At 40.7% G+C, this 17702-nt stretch overlaps 1 protein-coding gene across 2 annotated transcripts in view; it reads left to right on the top strand.

The window, feature by feature from the left end:
* LOC140202581 (uncharacterized) overlaps positions 1 to 17702 on the top strand; it is a 103223-nt gene that overhangs the window by 15539 nt on the left and 69982 nt on the right. The window lies entirely within an intron of this gene.

The following is a 17702-nucleotide window of genomic DNA, read 5'->3' as shown; positions in this document are numbered from 1 at the left end:
TTGCCTGCTTTATCATTTCTTTTAAAAAAGCATTTATGTTCTTGCATATGTTTACATTGAAGAATGTGCTGCATAAATCAAAACAAAAGATAATTATCTATAAGAATTCTATTCCTCTCTGTAGATGCTGCCTGATTTGCTAAGTTCCTCCAGTATTTTTGTGTGTTGTTTCTAAAGCTCTATGTTCTATAAGAAGTGTGAGACTGATTATGTAGGTTTGTACAGATCAGCATAAATTGTGGGCCGAAGGGCCTGTACTATGCTTGCTTCTTCGTGTTCTATGTTCCATCGTGAGAAACAGAGCAGCTGTAAGTCTGAAATAAGAACAGAGCACAATGAAAATTGTCATGGAATTGGTCAGCATCAATTGAAAGAGTTAGGGAGATTCCATTACCTCAGCTGGAAGATTCAACCGAACAATGTTCCTTTTGACACCACCCACATTTTACTTTTATCAATTTACAATTTTGCTTCCTTCTTTTAATAGTTTACAACTTGAAATTATGTTTTAAAGTATGTCTATACCTGTTGTTCATGTGAATTCACAGCATCCATGCAGAAATTAAACTATATTTTATGTAGATTCTGCTCCAGTTTTGAAATAGGGATTTACACTAATTATTTTTTTCCCTGTTTTGGCATAATTTCTAAACTAGTGCAATCTTTGAAATTTGGGAACATAGTGTTAATTTTAATTAACTGTAACATTGTCTTATTTAAACTGCCTGCATGGAAGATTTATTAAGTCAAAAGTGACCTTCGTAACTGCTCCTGTATAATGTATTCAGCTTCTCTTGATGTCAACACATTGGTCACCAGAGACTGTGAGGAGTCATAACGTTGTCTGCCTCAGACCATAAAGGACACGTACAACACAGAGAAGTTCTAATCCAGACCACTGAGGAGATTTTGCAACCTGTCATTTCTATAAATATTACATTCATAATGTTATCATAACAAAATAAGGACTGAATACTGAGAGATTCTTTTATATTTATTCTTTACTGAATTGTTCATAGGTTTTCCATGTATAAATAAGATAAAACTTTTGCAGTATTAGTTTCTTTTACAGTTAAAAAGATATATTGAAATCAAATTAGACTATAAGACCATAAGACATAGGAGCAGAATTAAACTATTTGGCCCATCGAGTCTGCTCTGCCATTCAATCATGGCTACACACATCAAAGTTGCTGGTGAACACAGCAGGCCAGGCAACATCTCTAGGAAGAGGTGCAGTCGACGTTTCAGGCCGAGACCCTTCGTCAGGACTAACTGAAGGAAGAGTGAGTAAGGGATTTGAAAGTAGGAGGGGGAGGGGGAGATCCAAAATGATAGGAGAAGACAGGAGGGGGAGGGATAGAGCCAAGAGCTGGACAGGTGATAGGCAAAAGGGGATATGAGAGGATCATGGGACAGAAGGTCCGGGAAGAAAGACAAGGGGGGGGGGGGACCCAGAGGATGGGCAAGAGGTATATTCAGAGGGACAGAGGGAGAAAAAGGAGAGTGAGAGAAAGAATGTGTGCATAAAAATAAGTAACAGATGGGGTACAAGGGGGAAGTGGGGCATTAGCAGAAGTTAGAGAAGTGGATGTTCATGCCATCAGGTTGGAGGCTACCCAGACGGAATATAAGGTGTTGTTCCTCCAACCTGAGTGTGGCTTCATCTTTACAGTAGAGGAGGCCGTGGATAGACATGTCAGAATGGGAATGGGATGTGGAATTAAAATGTGTGGCCACTGGGAGATCCTGCTTTCTCTGGCAGACAGAGCATAGATGTTCAGCAAAGCGGTCTCCTAGTCTGCGTCGGGTCTCGCCAATATATAAAAGGCCACATCGGGAGCACCGGATGCAGTATATCACCCCAATCGACTCACAGGTGAAGTGTTGCCTCACCTGGAAGGACTGTTTGGGGCCCTGAATGGTGGTAAGGGAGGAAGTGTAAGGGCATGTGTAGCACTTGTTCTGCTTACACGGATAAGTGCCAGGAGGGAGATCAGTGGGGAGGGATGGGGGGGGACGAATGGACAAGGGAGTTGCGTAGGGAGCGATCCCTGCGGAATGCAGGGGTGGGGGAGGGAAAGATGTGCTTAGTGGTGGGATCCCGTTGGAGGTGGCGGACCCCCGTACCCCATATGTTACTTATTTTTATGCACACATTCTTTCTCTCACTCTCCTTTTTCTCCCTCTGTCCCTCTGAATATACCTCTTGCCCATCCTCTGGGTCCCCCCCCCCCACCTCCTTGTCTTTCTTCCCGGATCTCCTGTCCCATGATCCTCTCGTATCCCCTTTTGCCTATCACCTGTCCAGCTCTTGGCTCTATCCCTCCCCCTCCTGTCTTCTCCTATCATTTTGGATCTCCCCCTCCCCCTCCTACTTTCAAATCCCTTACTCACTCTTCCTTCAGTTAGTCTTGATGAAGGGTCTCGGCCTGAAACGTCGACTGCACCTCTTCCTACAGATGCTGCCTGGCCTGCTGCGTTCACCAGCAACTTTGATGTGTGTTGCTTGAATTTCCAGCATCTGCAGAATTCCTGTTGTTTGCATTCAATCATGGCTGATCTTCTTCTCCCCTCCTCAGCCCCACTCCCCAGCCTCTCCCCATAACCTTTGATGCTATATCCAATCAAGAACCTATCAACTTCGTCCCAATGACCTGGTCTCCACAGATACAAGTGGTAATAAATTATACAAATTCACCACCCTCTGGCTAAAGACATTTCTCCACATTTCTGTTTTAAGTGGACACCCCTCTATCCTGAGGCTGTGCCCTCTTGTCCTGGACTTCCCCCACCATCGGAAACATCCTTTCCACATTGACTCTGTCCAGGCCTTTCAATATTCGAAAAGTTTCAATGAGGTCCCCCCTCACCCTTCTAAATTCCAGTGAATACAGACCCAGAGCTATCAAATGCTCCTCATATGATAACCCTTTCATTTTCAGAATCATTCTTGTGAAACTCCTCTGAACCCTCTCCAATGCCAACACATGCTTACTTAGTCGAAGAGCCCAAAACTGTTCACGATACTCCAGGAGAGGCCTCAGGATCACATCCCTGCTCTTGTATTCTAGGCCTCTTGAAATGAATGCTAACATCGCATTTGCCTTCCTTACAACCGACTTAATCTGTAAGTTAACCCTTAGGGTGCTCTGCACAAGGACTCCCAAATTCCTTTGCAACTCAGATTTTTGGATTTTCTCCCCGTTTAGAAAATAGTCTGCATATTTATTTCTACTACCAAAGTACATGACCATGCATTTTCCCAATGTTGTATTTCATTTGCCACTCTCTTGCCCATTCTCCTAATCTGTCTAAGTCCTTCTACAGCCTACTTGTTTCCTCAACACTACTTGTCCCTTCACCAATCTTTGTATCCTCTACAAACTTGGCAACAAAGCCACCTACTCCATCATCTAAATCATTGATATACAGCATAAAAAAGAAGTGGTCCCAACACCAACCTCTGTGGAGCACCACTAATCATTGGCAGTCAACCAGAAAAGGATCCTTTTATTCCCACTCGCTGCCTCCTACCAATCAACCAATTCTCAAACCATGCTAGTAACTTTCCTGTAATATCATGGGCTCTTAATTTGGTAAGCAGCCTCATGTGTGGCACCTTGCCAAAGGCCTTCTGAAAGTCCAAATATACAACATTCACTGCATCCCCTTTATCTATCCTACGTGTCATCTTCTCAAAGAATTCCAACAGGTTTGTCAGGCAAGATTTTCCCTGAGGGAAACCATGCTGACTTTGTCCTATCTTGTCCTGTGTCACCAAGTACTCCATCACCTCATCCTTAACAATTGATTCTAACATCTTCCCAACCACTGAGGTCAGGTTAACTGGTCTATAATTTCCTTTTCGCTGCCTTCCTCCTTTCTTAAAGAGTGAAGTGACAATTGCAATTTTCCAGTCCTTTGGCACCATGCCAGAATCCAAAGATTTTTGAAAGATCACTAATAATGCCTCCACAATCTCTACTGCTACCTCTTTCAGAACCAAAGGTACAATTCATCTGGTGTATGACTTATGTACCCTTAGGTCTTTCAGCTTTTTGAGCACATTCTCTTTTGTAATAGAAACTGCACTCACTTCTCTTCCCTCACCCTCTTCAACATCTGGCACACTGCTAGTGTCTTCCACAGTGAAGACCAATGCAAAATACTCATTTAGTTCATCTGCCATTTCCTTGGCCCCCATTATTATTTCTTTGGCCTCATTTTCTAGCAGTCCTATATCCACTCTTATCTCTCTTTTATTTCTTACACACTTGAAAAAGCTTTTACTATCCACTTTGATATTGTTTGCCAGCTTACTTTCATATTTCATCTTTTCCTTTCGAATGATTCTTCTAGTTGCTCTCTGTAGGATTTTAAAAGCTTCCCAATCCTCTGTTTTTCCCTCTAATTTTGCTTTGGTGTTTGGGGAGTGAGGACAAGGAGGATAACTGGAAGGTGATAGGTGAAGCCAAGTGGGTAGGAAAGGTAAAGGGCTGGAGAGGAAGGAATCTGATAGGAGAAAGGGAAGGAGTAGTAGACTCAGGGGGAAGTGATAAGCCGGTGAAGAGAGGTAAGAGGCCAGAGTAGGGAATAGAAAAAGAGGGAAGGGGGAGGGAAAATTATTTTACTGGAAGGAGAAATTGATATTCATCCCATCGGTTAGGAAGTCACCCAGATGGAACATAAGGTGTTACTCCTCCATTTTTAATTTATTATTTTCAATGATTTATGTCCAGATAGAATAATACAGGAAAGAAAAATATGAACATAAAATCACCATTATTTGCCACTTTCTCCATTGAAGACTGAAAAAAAGAGGCCCAATAACAGAAGATGGTATCACTCACTGAAACTTTCAGACTTACGCAGTGATATCAGAGTTGCTGTGACTTTTGCTATTCCCTTTATTGGGAACTACCTTAAAGAAAAAAATAGCTGTGTGTGTTTTTATGGCCGCAGTAGTAAGAACTGTGCAGTTTAAGAAAAATTGTTTTGGTACTGCTATTGTCATCTGTTAGCTGTGAAAGAGGGCCAAGTACTTTGATGGTTGAAGATTTGGCCAGTTTGAATTTCCTGGTTTAAGATATTAAGTTTCTCCTCAGTCTGTGCTTGATAATGAGCAATAAATGATATTATTTCATTTTGAAAAGTCATGAATAGCTGACATTAAATAATTTTAAGAACCATTATTTTGAGAACTGAATTATATCTAAGAATCCCCATCTTTGAACTATTAATGATAAAAGGGTAGTTTCTTGAGCAAGAGCTACAGTGATATATTCATTAAAGCGACTTGTTTGGGAGAAAGGCAGAAAGGACAGCCCAATATGCTAGGGTTGAGATGTTTCTGATGTCACTGAATGAGGTATAAAAGAGGTAGGGGAGATGCTCTAATGCTCAGGGCAAATATCAGACCCGTCAGGCAGGGGTCCCCAACCTTTTTTGCACGTGGACCGGTTTATTATTGACAATATTCTTATTCTTGCGGACCGGCTGACCGGGGGGGGGGGGGGGGGTATGGTCGCCAACGGACAAGGGTAGCAGTCAAATACATTGTGTTTACCCCGAGAAAGACTACAACGACCATGAAGCCTTGCGCGGGCACCAGTGCACATGCGTGTACATGCCAATTTTTTTCTACAAATTGTTTTTGGCGATTTTGTTCCGGGGAGGGGGTGTGGTGTTAATCATGGCTGGAATAGAGGTGATAAGTGGCTAATACACTCAATTTCATTTCTAAAAGGGTTTATCTAATGAATTTAATATTAAACACGCAGCGCGTATTTTCTTCACATGAATATAGTGATAAGTCAATTATCAGGAAAGGACAGCGGAGCTTGAATTAAGTGTTGAATGAACTTCCAGTAGAAGTGGTAGAGGCAGGTTCGATATTATTTAAAGAAAATTTGGATAGGTATATGGACAGGAAAGGAATGGAGGGTTATGGGCTGAGAGCAGGTCGGTGGGACTAGGAGAGAGTAGCATTCGGCACAGACTAGAAGGGCAGAGATGGCCTGTTTCCATGCTGTAATTGTTATATGGTTATATAAGTCACTTATAAGTCAATAGCATCATAACATTTTAAGTAACGTTTGGATATTAAACACACAGCACATATTTTCCTCGTACGAACATATAAAATCATTACAACACACCAATATCACTGAACCAGTGGGAGCCCTGGGCTTGTTTCCCTGCAACAATACGGTCCTATCGAGAGGTGATGGGAGACAGTGATACTCGAAGGGGGTTCCTTATGTCCAGACTATTCCGCAATTTAGTTTTCGTTTCATTAATTGCAGAGATATGTTGGAAGTGGAAGCAAAGTTTTCAGTGTTTTCGTGGCTATCTCAGGATATTTAGCCTTGACTTAGATCCGGAATGCCAGCAGAGATGTTATGTCAAACATACTTTTCAGCCCGCCATCATTTGCAAGCTCGAGGAGTTGATCTCCTTCCCTCGCTGACACGGCTGACACGTGGGTAATGACCTCACTCGCGTTCAAGCTCAACAGGGCATGACAGGGAATGAGAAAAGGTGCAGCTGACTCATATCGCCAAATCATATAATTTCCTCGCGGCCCGGTAGCACATGCCTTGCGGCCCGGTACCGGTCCGCGGCCCAGTGGTTGGGGTCTGCTGCCTTAAGGCATTATGATTGGCTCATCTAGGAAGGCAAGATGGTAGAGTTCAGGAATAAAAAAGGTATAATCATTATGATAGGGTTATGCTACTGCTCTCTCAATAGCCAGTGGGAGTTAAAGGAACAGATATGTAAGAAGATTATGGAAAAATATAAAAGCTATAGGGCAGTTGTAGTTGGTGAGTTCAATTTCCAAAATGTTGACTAGCATTCTCTTGGTGCCAAAGGCACAGATGGGAAAGATTTAGTTAGGTGGGACATAGACATCGAGGACAGCAAAGACACAGAGGAGAGCAAGATCAGGGAGTATTTATTGACACAGTATGTAGATAATCCAGCCAAAGAAGATATTGTATTTGAAACTGAGCCTGGCTAGGTGATTGGGGTTTCAATGGAAGAGCATTTTGGGAACAGTGACTATAAGTTTTCAGGTAATGATGCATAAGGATAAGCCTGGATAAGCCTGAAAAGGCCAGTTACAAAATTATCAGGCAGGAGCTCAGGAAAATAGATTGGGAGCAGCTGTAATTGTGTAAGTCTGCATCTGTCTTGTGGGAGTCATTAGAAGGCCAGCTGGTCAGAATTCAGGACCAACACATTCCTGTGAGGAAGAAATAAGGTTCAGGATGATGTTGAAAATTTAGCCAAAATGAAAAAGAAAGAAAAGCACACGTAAGGTTCAGAAATCAGAAATTTGACAGATCCTTTAAAGAATATCAATGAAGCAGAAGAGAAATTGAAAAGGGGTCATGAAATGTATTGGTGAATAAGTCCCCAGGAATCAATGGGATCTATCCCACATTGCTGAGTTAGTGTATTGCTAGGGCTAGGGCTAGAGAGGCAAAAGAGGAAATTATTGAGGCTTTGTCTTTAGCCACAGGTGAGGTTCCAGAGAACTTGAGAACATCCATTGTTATTCTCCTGTTGATGAAGGGTTTAGAGACAAACCAAGAAATTATAGACCAGTGAGCTTTACATTAGAGGTGAGGAAATTATTGAAGAAGATTCTCAGGGATGGGATCTACTGCATCCGGAAAAAGCATAAACTTATTAGGGACCTATCACCTTCTAGCTTTTCCTCTTTACCCTCTCCTCACCTTTTTATTTTGGCATCTTTCTCCTTCCTTTCCAGTCCCGATGAAGGGTCTCAGCCAGAAACATCAACTGTTTATTCATTTCCGAAGATGCTGCCTGACCTGCTGAGCCTCTCCAGCATTTTGTGTGAGTTGCTCTGGATTTCCAGCATCTGCAGGATCTCTTGCGCTTACTTATTAGGGATAGTCAGCATGGGCTTGTATGAAATTTTAAACTTTGAACATTCAGAATATTGTGTGCAGTTCTGGTCACTGCACTACAGGAAGGATGGGGAGCTTTTGAGAAAAGGGGTGGCACATTAGCTTAGTGGTTGGCGCAGTGAACCGGGCTCAGTTCCCCCTGCTGCCTGTAAGGAGTTTGTATGTTCTCCCCATGACCGCATAGGTTTCCTCAGGGTGCTCTGGTTTCCTCCCACAGTCCAAAGACGTACCGGTTGGTAGATTAATTGATCATTGTAAATTGTCCTGTGATTAGGCTGGCATTAACTCAGGAGACTGCTGTACGGTGCGGCTCAACTCTAAGAGCTGGAAGGGCCTATTCCATGTCCTATCTCAATCAATCAATCAATAAATAAAAGATTCATTGGGATGGTGCCTGGGCTAGAGAGTATTAAAAATATTGAGAAGTGAGGCATACTTGGATCATTTTGTTTGGGATGTGAGAGGTTGAGAAGCAACCTGATAGAAGTATAAAAAAATTATGAGAGGCATAAATGGGATAGATAGTCACAGTCTTTTCACCAGCGTAGAAATATCAAATTATAAAGGGCCTAGCTTTAAGGTGAGGGTGTTTTTTTTTGGGGGGGGGGACATTAAAAGGAGCTTTTCAAGGCAAGCTTTATTTTAACACAGAGAGTGGTAGGTGCCTGGAACTTGTTGCCATGGGAAGTAGTGGAAGCAAATAGCAATGTTGAAGAGGGATTTAGACAGGCATATGAATAGGTAGATAACAGAATGATATAAACCATGTGTAGGTACGAGATTAGTTTAGATTGGCTTTATGGTCGGCATAGATAACATGGGACAAAGGGGCTGTTTGTATTTATGTTCAGTGTTCATCAGGACCATTGCAGCACTGTTCTCGATTCAAGGAGGAAAATAAGAAGTAAATCTCATTTATTGCAACATTTACCCATTCAATACACAAGCTGAATGTCATTTATATGCCATCAACAAACGTTAAAGATGTGACCTTCGAAATTTTACCTTCAATTTTAAAAAGTTCATTGTGCAATCGGGGTTGATGTTTATGATGAGTTATCTCCATGCAAGTTATTTTCCATTCCTTGTCCTGCCTTCTGAACATTAATATGTAAACATGGCCAGACATATGAATAGGACAATTATGTAATAATCACATAATTTTCCATTTTCCTGCTGTGTCCCACTGTCTTGCCTGACTCACAGCACTGAGTAAAACATTTATTAATAAATAAATAGTTCATTACAAAAATCATGTTAGCCAATCAGGTTGGAGTTATATGTTAATTACTTATGTTATATATCTGACCCCTTTAATTCCTTAGCTCTATTTGACTTCATATGCTGAAAAATAATGTTTCATGGTTGCATTAAATTTGGAAAATGAGGAAATACATGATGCATTTTTCACATTCCTGGGATATTCCTAAGCTCTTGATGAATGAAATAGTAAACCATTCAGAATAGTATCACTGCTCTATTGCAGAACATTTATTTTGGCAATTATTTTGAGGAATAGTTGGCACATTCTAGGCTGTTGAGGGACCTACTGAAACTTGGTGCAGTCACCGCAATGGCTCGCTGTGGAAGAGTCAAACCATAGGTTTCTTCTTCTACTGGAGGGGGAGGGTGGGGGTTGGGAGAGGAAGCCCTCAATTATTGTAGTGGTACACCACCCCAGGGGCCACATGAGTGGTAGCAGTGCTATTGATGTGTAGGAACGTAGTAGAATAATATGCAAAACATTGACTATGAATGTAAAGAATTAAAATACATTGAACAGTTTATTCTTGTAAATATTTTTATTATGAATAAAGTTTACTTTGACAATAAAAATTATTTTCCAGAACTCTCCCCTGCTCTTCTGGAAACAATAGTATGGATCTTTAACATCTTCTGTTAAAGGCCTTAGTTCAATATTACATTTAAAGATGATGCATCTCTACTGCAAAATGGATCAGACTAGAAAATGGGCCAGAATGCCTTGGCGATTCACAGTATCATCACTCATAGTTCTCACTTGCACCTACTTTTCTTGGAAACAGGGCAGATGAATTGACCCTGTGCAATAAGAGAATCATGCTCTGAACATGAAGTAGACCGGAGCCATTTTACCCTGAGGACTAACTAACCCCTTAACCATTGACAGCACTGATTACTCATCAGCCCTCAGAGGACTTTGAAGAGTTTTTAGTAGCAAATGATGGCAAGAGACATTTAAATGCTACTCAAGTGATTAATAAATAGGATTTTTTTTTTAAAAAGAACCCTCTGAAAGTTGACAATGCATTAAAATTCCAACAGATAATTTAAAATTCAAATAAAGGAACTCAGATGCTTCAATGCATTTATTTTATTCTGTAAGGTTGGTAAACTACTCAAATGAATGGAGTTTCTTTTCATACACCTGCCATCCCTGGCATAAAGCTAAGAGACCAGATGCAAAGTGCATCTGGCCCTTTCTCCTCCGTGCATCACTGCCTCAATGTTGGACTCAGTGGTGGAGTAGATGGTCAAATGCACCAGCACCTGACCTCTAACTCATCCCACACTTCAGCATTTCACTGTACAAGCACTGTAGTCTGAAAGGAGCAGAGGCCTTAATGGTTGACAGCAGTTGCGTCCAGAACTGCTATCAGTCTACTTAATTCAAATCTTTGTTCTCAGATTCTGAAGTCAGATTTAAATCATATTCTCTTTACTGTTAAGCAAAAGATTAGTATTCAAATAAATCAGTGAGGCATATTTTAAATTGTCAGGCCCAAACTCCTATGATAGATTGAGGCCATAAGACTGGTCCCAAAGCATTCTCACAAATAATGTGCTAAAGCTAGCTAGAAAATAAATCATGCTTGTTATGCAAAATCCATATGAATAAAGCCTAGTTATATAAAATTCACTAAAGATTTTAGATATAAATGGAATATTGTTTTTATGCTCAAAATAATTTTAAAAGCTTTCATCTGTAAATGTAGAAATCTAAAGATTGATTCTATAGTTTATTTCTTCTCATACATCAAGAAAGTATATTTATAGTGTCTTTAACTTAGTCTGACATCCTATGGCATTTCACAGGAGCATTATCTTTTGCAAGGAGATACAAAGCTGGATGAAAGAAGTAGTTATTAAGATGCTTCTTCAAAAGAAGCTTTAAGAAGAAGTTTTAAGAAGTAGTTTTTAAGGGCAGCAGCATCATCAAGGATCCTACCCACACCTGTTATGGACGGTGGGTTCCAACGCCATCAAGGAGGGGGCTACACAGCATCCACGCCAGAACCAACAGATTCAAAATCAGTGACTTTCTCTAAGCAGTAAGGCTGATCAACGTCTTCCCCCATGAAATCACCCAACGACATCTCCCACCATCACTACTTTATTATTTCCTGTCAGAGTCACCTTATGTACAGATACTCCTTGCTTGTCCGAGCCTGAAGGTTAGGTCACAAACGTTTTGTTATCAGTTGAGGTGTGAGCACTCAGCAGAAACAACGTTCAAATGAGCATTGATTTTTCGGTTTCTAATTCTTTTTGTTCTTCCACAGCAATTTTGATTGCTTTAAATACCTCTGAATATCAGTATTTATGGACTTTGAAACTAAATATTTTTCTCTCTACATCAGAGGCATTTAAAATTGTTGCAATGGCTTTACAGGTTGTCAAAAGTTTCTAAGTCCAACCCACAGTTTGAGCTACTGTCTAAGGTGGCCTTGGAGGTGGTTCTACAAGATTTATTTTCTGTTGAGACTTTGGCACATCTAAGCAGGTATTTCCCACATGTAGAGCACCAACAAGATAAGTGTTGGTGAATATGGGCAGGTGGGTCCATATATATTAGTCGATATGGACTAATATCTGGTTGTTAGGTAGAATCCAGTGTATTCAAGGACATAACATTATTATCCAAGGGTCAATTGTACACAGTGAGAATGATTAGGATGTGATTTTGTACTATCTAAACTTGACTCAGAATTATGCTTGAAAGAAATATACATTTATCAGGAGTTGACTTCACTGCATAACTAAATTAATTTATGAATTTTTAATGAAGCAATTTTCTACCTTTGCATCTATTTTGTGGGCAATCCTATTAATTATTCTTGTCATTCTGGCATATTCTGATATAATAGAAGCCAAGTCTCATTGAAGCTGAGATGGCCTCATAATAATACTTGCAATTCTGTATGACTGAATGGGTTAAGCAAAAAATATTGTAACATATGTGAGAAACTTCATTTAAAGAGCATATAATTTCATTGAGTGTAACTTCATTATCCTTTTATTTTGCATTACTTAATTGTCATGGAATGTCATAAAAATCAGAACAGAATTGTCATCTATATCGATGATCTGGAAACTTATATGGTAAACCGGACCAGCAAATTTGCAGATGACTCCAGGGTAGGGGCATAGTTGATAGTGAGGAAGGCTATCAAGCTTGCAGTGGGATCTGGACCAGCTAGAAAAATGAAATGAAAAATGGCAGAAGGAATTTAATGCACACAAATGTGAGGTATTGCACTTTGGGAGGACAAACAAGTGTAGAACTTACATGGTGAGCTGTAGGGGACAAAGGACTGTGGTAGAACAGGGGAATCTAGGTATATAGATTCCTTATAGTGCCACAGGTAGATAGGGTCGTAAAGAGAACTTCTGGCACTTTGGTTTTTATAAATCGAAGTACTGAGTACAGGAGTTGGGATGTTATGTTGAAGTATAAGATGTTGGTGAGGCCTAGTTTGGAATATTGCGTGCACTTCTGGTCACATACCCACAGGAAAAATATCAATAAAATTGAAATGTGTATGGATACATGCGTGGATAATAAAGGAACCTTTCAAAGAGTGCAGAGAAAATTTACAATGATGTTGCCAGGACGTGAGATATAAGGAAAGGTTAAATAGATTAGGACTTTATTCCATTGAGTGCAGGAAAATGAAGGGAGAGTTGATAGAGATATACAAAATTATGAGGGGTATAGATAGGGTAGATGCAAGCAGGCTTTTTTCTACTGAGCAACACACACAAGATACTGGAGGAACTCAGCAGGCCAGGCAGCATCTATGGAAAAGAGTACAGTCAACATTTCCTCCCCCCAACTTTCTTACTCTGACTCCTCATCTCCCCCCACCACTACTCTGCAATCCCATGTCTCTCAGGCTCCACCACCAGCTCTTGGGTGCTTGGAGACTCCATCTTCTTCTCACTCCACCTTCCCTGAACACCCCAACCCTCCCCTCTCCTCTGACACTACAAACCCCATCCTGCCCTCTGATCCTCGCTCTCATCCATGCCAGGTCTTCATCTCCTCTGACCTTCCCTTCTCTGAGGCCAAGCCAAATAGTTTTGCTGCCACATCTTTTGGAAAGCTGGAAATTGTTTTCTGTATGCAGTAATGACAGGTTTGTGCTTCTCAGGTAATATACAAATGTTTGTATACCTAAAACACATTTACCTTGAAAGTAATAAAATGGCTTCCCAGGAGTAACAGTGTAGATATCCCATAAGAATTTGTCTTGATGCGGGGTTTTGATCTGAAATTCATTTCTTCTTGCCAATGTTGCTCAGCCTGCTGAGCTCCTCCGGATTCCAAATGTTATCTTTTGTAACTCCAAAGCATAAAACTAATTGTAAGGAAAACACGGAGAGTCCAGAACGCGAGTCTAACTTTGTTTTTACTTTAAGTGAGCTGCAAACGTATAACGTGTTGGCACAATGATGTATGCCATGCAAGTACTTTTATATATAACCCATAGTGAATTATTTAAACAACAACGAATGCTTAATCAAACAATATATTTACAATATTACTGAAATATTAAATATACAACAGTATATATACAGTATACTATAACTACTACGAGGGGTTATTGATAAGTTCGTGGCCTAAGGTAGAAAGAGTCAATTTTAGAAAACCTAGCACATTTATTTTTCCTACATTTACACACTTAGTCCAGCAGTCGTGGAGCATACGGATCCCTTCTTTGTAGAAGTCGCCATCTTGGACCTCCAGAAAGTGGTCCACAGCAGAGGTGATTGATAAGTTTGTGGCCTAAAGTAGAAGGAGATGAGGAGAAATTTCAAACTTTCTGCATTTTCACTCAAAGAGTTGAACTGCACGTGCATGTAACAAGAGCTGTATAACTCATCTCCTTCTACCTTAGGCCACGAACTTATCAATCACTCTTGCTGTGGATCACCTGGAGGTCCAAGACGCTCTTGTTACATGCACATGCAGTTCAACTCTTTGAGTGATAGTGCAGAAAGTTCAAAGTTAATAACTCATCTCCTTCTACCTTAGGCCACGAACTTATCAATCACTCCTGCTGTGGACCACTTCCACAAAGAAGGGATCTGTATGCTCCACGACCACTGGACTAAGTGCGTACATGTAGGAGGGGGCTATGTTGAAAAATAAATATGCTAGGTCTTCTAAAATTGACTCTTTCTACCTTAGGCCACAAACTTATCAATCACCCCTTGTATATAGACATCCACTGCATAGTAGGTTTTAAATAGTCCCCTTCAGGTTTAAAGATTTAATCAATGTGGAGGATTTCTTATTCTTGTAGGGTAATGTCTTTCCTGACAAGGAACTTGATACTTGGTACAAGGAAGGTATCTGCTGGGTAGTGTTGAGGAAACAGAGAGCCGGCAGAGAGACTTAGATAGTTTAGGAGAATGGGAAAAGAAGTGGCAAATGAAATACAATGTTGGAAAGTGTATGGTCATGAACTTTGGTGGAAGAAATAAATGGGCATACTATTATTTAGATGGGGAAAGAGTTCAAAATGCAAAGATGCAAAGGGACTTGGGAGTCCTTGTGCAAGATGCCCTTAAAGGTTAATCTCCAAGTTGAGTCGGTTGTGAAGAAGGCAAATGCAATGTTGCCATTCCATTTCTAGAGGTATAGAATATAAGAGCAGGGTTGTGATGTTGAGGCTCTATAAGGCACTCATGAGACCACACTTGGAGTGTTGTCTGCAGTCTTGGCCTCCTTATTTTAGAAAGGATATACTGACATTGAAGAGGTTTAAGAGAAGATTCATGAGAATGATTCCAGGAATGAAAGGGTTACCATATGATGAACGTCTGGCAGCTCTTGGGCTGTATTCCCTGGAGTTCAGGAGAATGAAGGGGGATCTCATAGAAACATTCAGAATGTTAAAAGGCCTGAACAGATTAGATACGGCAAAGTTATTTCCCATGGTAGGGGATTCTAGGACAAGAGGGCGCGACTTCGGGATTGAAGGATGTCCATTTAGAACTGAGATGTGGACAAATTACTTTAGTCAGAGGGTGGTAAATCTGTAGAATTTGTTGCCATGAGCGGCTGTGGAGGCCAAGTCATTGGGTGTATTTAAGGAAGAAATAGACAGGTTCTTGATTAGCCAGGACATCAAAGGGTACGGGGTGAAAGCAGGGGAGTGGGGATGACTGGAAGAATTAGATCAATCCATGATTGAATGGTGGAGCAGACGCGAAGAGCCGAATGACCTACTTCAGCTCCTATATCTTATGGTCTTATGAGACTTGTGGCTGTGAAAACAATCTCAGGGTTCTGGGGCCTCCTCTGTGGAGGTTGTAGGAGATGACTCTGAGTCTGCAGGATGTGGTTCTGACAGTTGTGGACACTCTTTTTCTCTTTCCTTTTTATTCTTCTAGTTCGTGCATCTAAATGTACATTTAGTTTACTGGAATATTGCTCCTTTAGGATCTGATCTCTCCACTTGGTTTCCTCATCCACAACATCATCTTATGAATCCTTTGTTTTCGTAAGAGGGATGATTGATAAGTTTAAGGCCTAAGGGAGATGGAGTCAATTTTAGAAAACCTAGCACATTTATTTTTCCTACATTTACACACTTAGTCCAGCAGTCGTGGAGCATACAGATCCCTCCTTTGTAGAAGTGGGCGTCTTGAACCTCCAGAAAGTGGTCCACAACAGGGGTGATTGATAAGTTTGTGGCCTAAAGTGCAAGGAAATGAGGAGAAATTTCAAACTTTCTGGATTTTCACTCAAAGAGTTGAACTGCACGTGCATGTAACGAGAGCTGTATAACTCACCTCTTTCTACCTTAGGCCACGAACGTATCAATCACCCCTGCTGTGGACCACATGGAGGTCCAGGATGCTCTCGTTACATGCACGTGCAGTTCAACTCTTTGAGTGATAATACAGAAAGTTCAAAGTTAATAACTCATCTCCTTCTACCTTAGGCCACGAACTTATCAATCACCCTGCTGCGGACCACTTCTACAAAGAAGGGATTCATATGCTCCACGACCGCTGGGCTAAGTCCGTACATGTAGGAGGGGTCTATGTTGAAAAATAAATGTACTATGTTTTCTAAAATTGACTCCTTCTACCTTAGGCCACGAACTTATCAATCACCCCTTGTATCTTCATTGACTCCTTTCCTTTCGGCCCTTTCATTCATCCAGCTGGGGTTTGGTCTTTGCATCTACTTTTACAAGCAGCTTTTTGTCTCTCACTTGAAGTTCATGCAATAACCTAAATGCACACAAAGTAGCTTCTGGTTTCTTATACTCAGAAAAGACGAATGCCTGCACCTTTCCAGAAGCTCTTTGAACTCCCTTCCAGTTTAAATGCAAGACACATTTTGGAAGTAACTGCCTGATTAACATATCAGATGCTGAACAGCCAAACCAATGTCCAATTTGACTTTAATTAATTTGTTATTCACTTCTGGTGTAAGCATATTGCTTGTGTCTTGTTGTAAATCTCAGGGCTACGCAGTCTTGTGCCACTTTCATCATTATCAGATTTTTCATCAACAGCATGCAGATTGGTGCTCTTTTTACAACTGCAACCAGAATTTTTATCTTTTTCTCTTCCCTTTGCAGTCCATTTATTTTTATCTGACCAACATGCTCTTTGTATGCATCCTACTTAGTTGCAATTTCTGCAAGTTGCAGCTTTAAATCTGCATCAGTTTGGTGCGTGAGCCCCTACCACAATGGTAACACAATTTGTGTGGCCAGGCCAGTTTCTGTTTAGACGTTGTAATTTTGTTCACACTCACTTTCATTCCTGATTGCAACTTAATTGTGTCTCTGTCTGATGTTTCCATTAATACAGCTATTTCAACTGCTCTTTTAAATGTAAGGTGTGCTTCAGTTAAGAGCCATTTTGATGCTTTCTTGTAAGATACCACGAACAAAATAATCTCTCAGTGCATCACAAAGTCCATTACCAAACTGACAATGCTCAGTAAACCTCTTCAATTCAACACGTATGCTCCCTTTCCTTTTGATCCCACTTATGAAACCTTAAGCATTCTGCAATCAACAATGATTTCAATTCCAGATAGTCTTGCATTACTTACATGATATCAGCAAAGCTCATTTTGGCTGGTTTGGTTGGAGAAATCAATCTTCTAAGTAAATCTCTTTCCCTCTCCCCACCTTCTTAACCTGACTTCTCCTCTTTCTTTCTAGTCCTGATGAAGACTCTTGGCCCAAAACGTTGACTGCTTACTCTTTTTCATAGATGCTGCCTGGCCTGCTGAGTTCCTACATCATTTGGTTGGAGTTCCTCCAACCAAAAATGGTTTGTCACATCTAAGAAGGGCCAAAAGGCCTGTTTCTGTGCTGTATTGTTCTATGTTCTATTTTGTATTACTTGTAAGCAAACCGTATGCCTTTAAATCCAATACAGTCAGAAAAATTGGTGCTTGTTTCTCATTGGCTATTCCATTTGCTTTAAAATACTGCAAAATCCATTCAGTATGGAAAATCC

The sequence above is a fragment of the Mobula birostris genome, chromosome 9 (assembly GCF_030028105.1).
Source record: "Mobula birostris isolate sMobBir1 chromosome 9, sMobBir1.hap1, whole genome shotgun sequence".
In the NCBI taxonomy this organism is placed as follows: domain Eukaryota; kingdom Metazoa; phylum Chordata; class Chondrichthyes; order Myliobatiformes; family Myliobatidae; genus Mobula; species Mobula birostris.
This window is presented reverse-complemented; position numbering and strand designations above follow the sequence as displayed.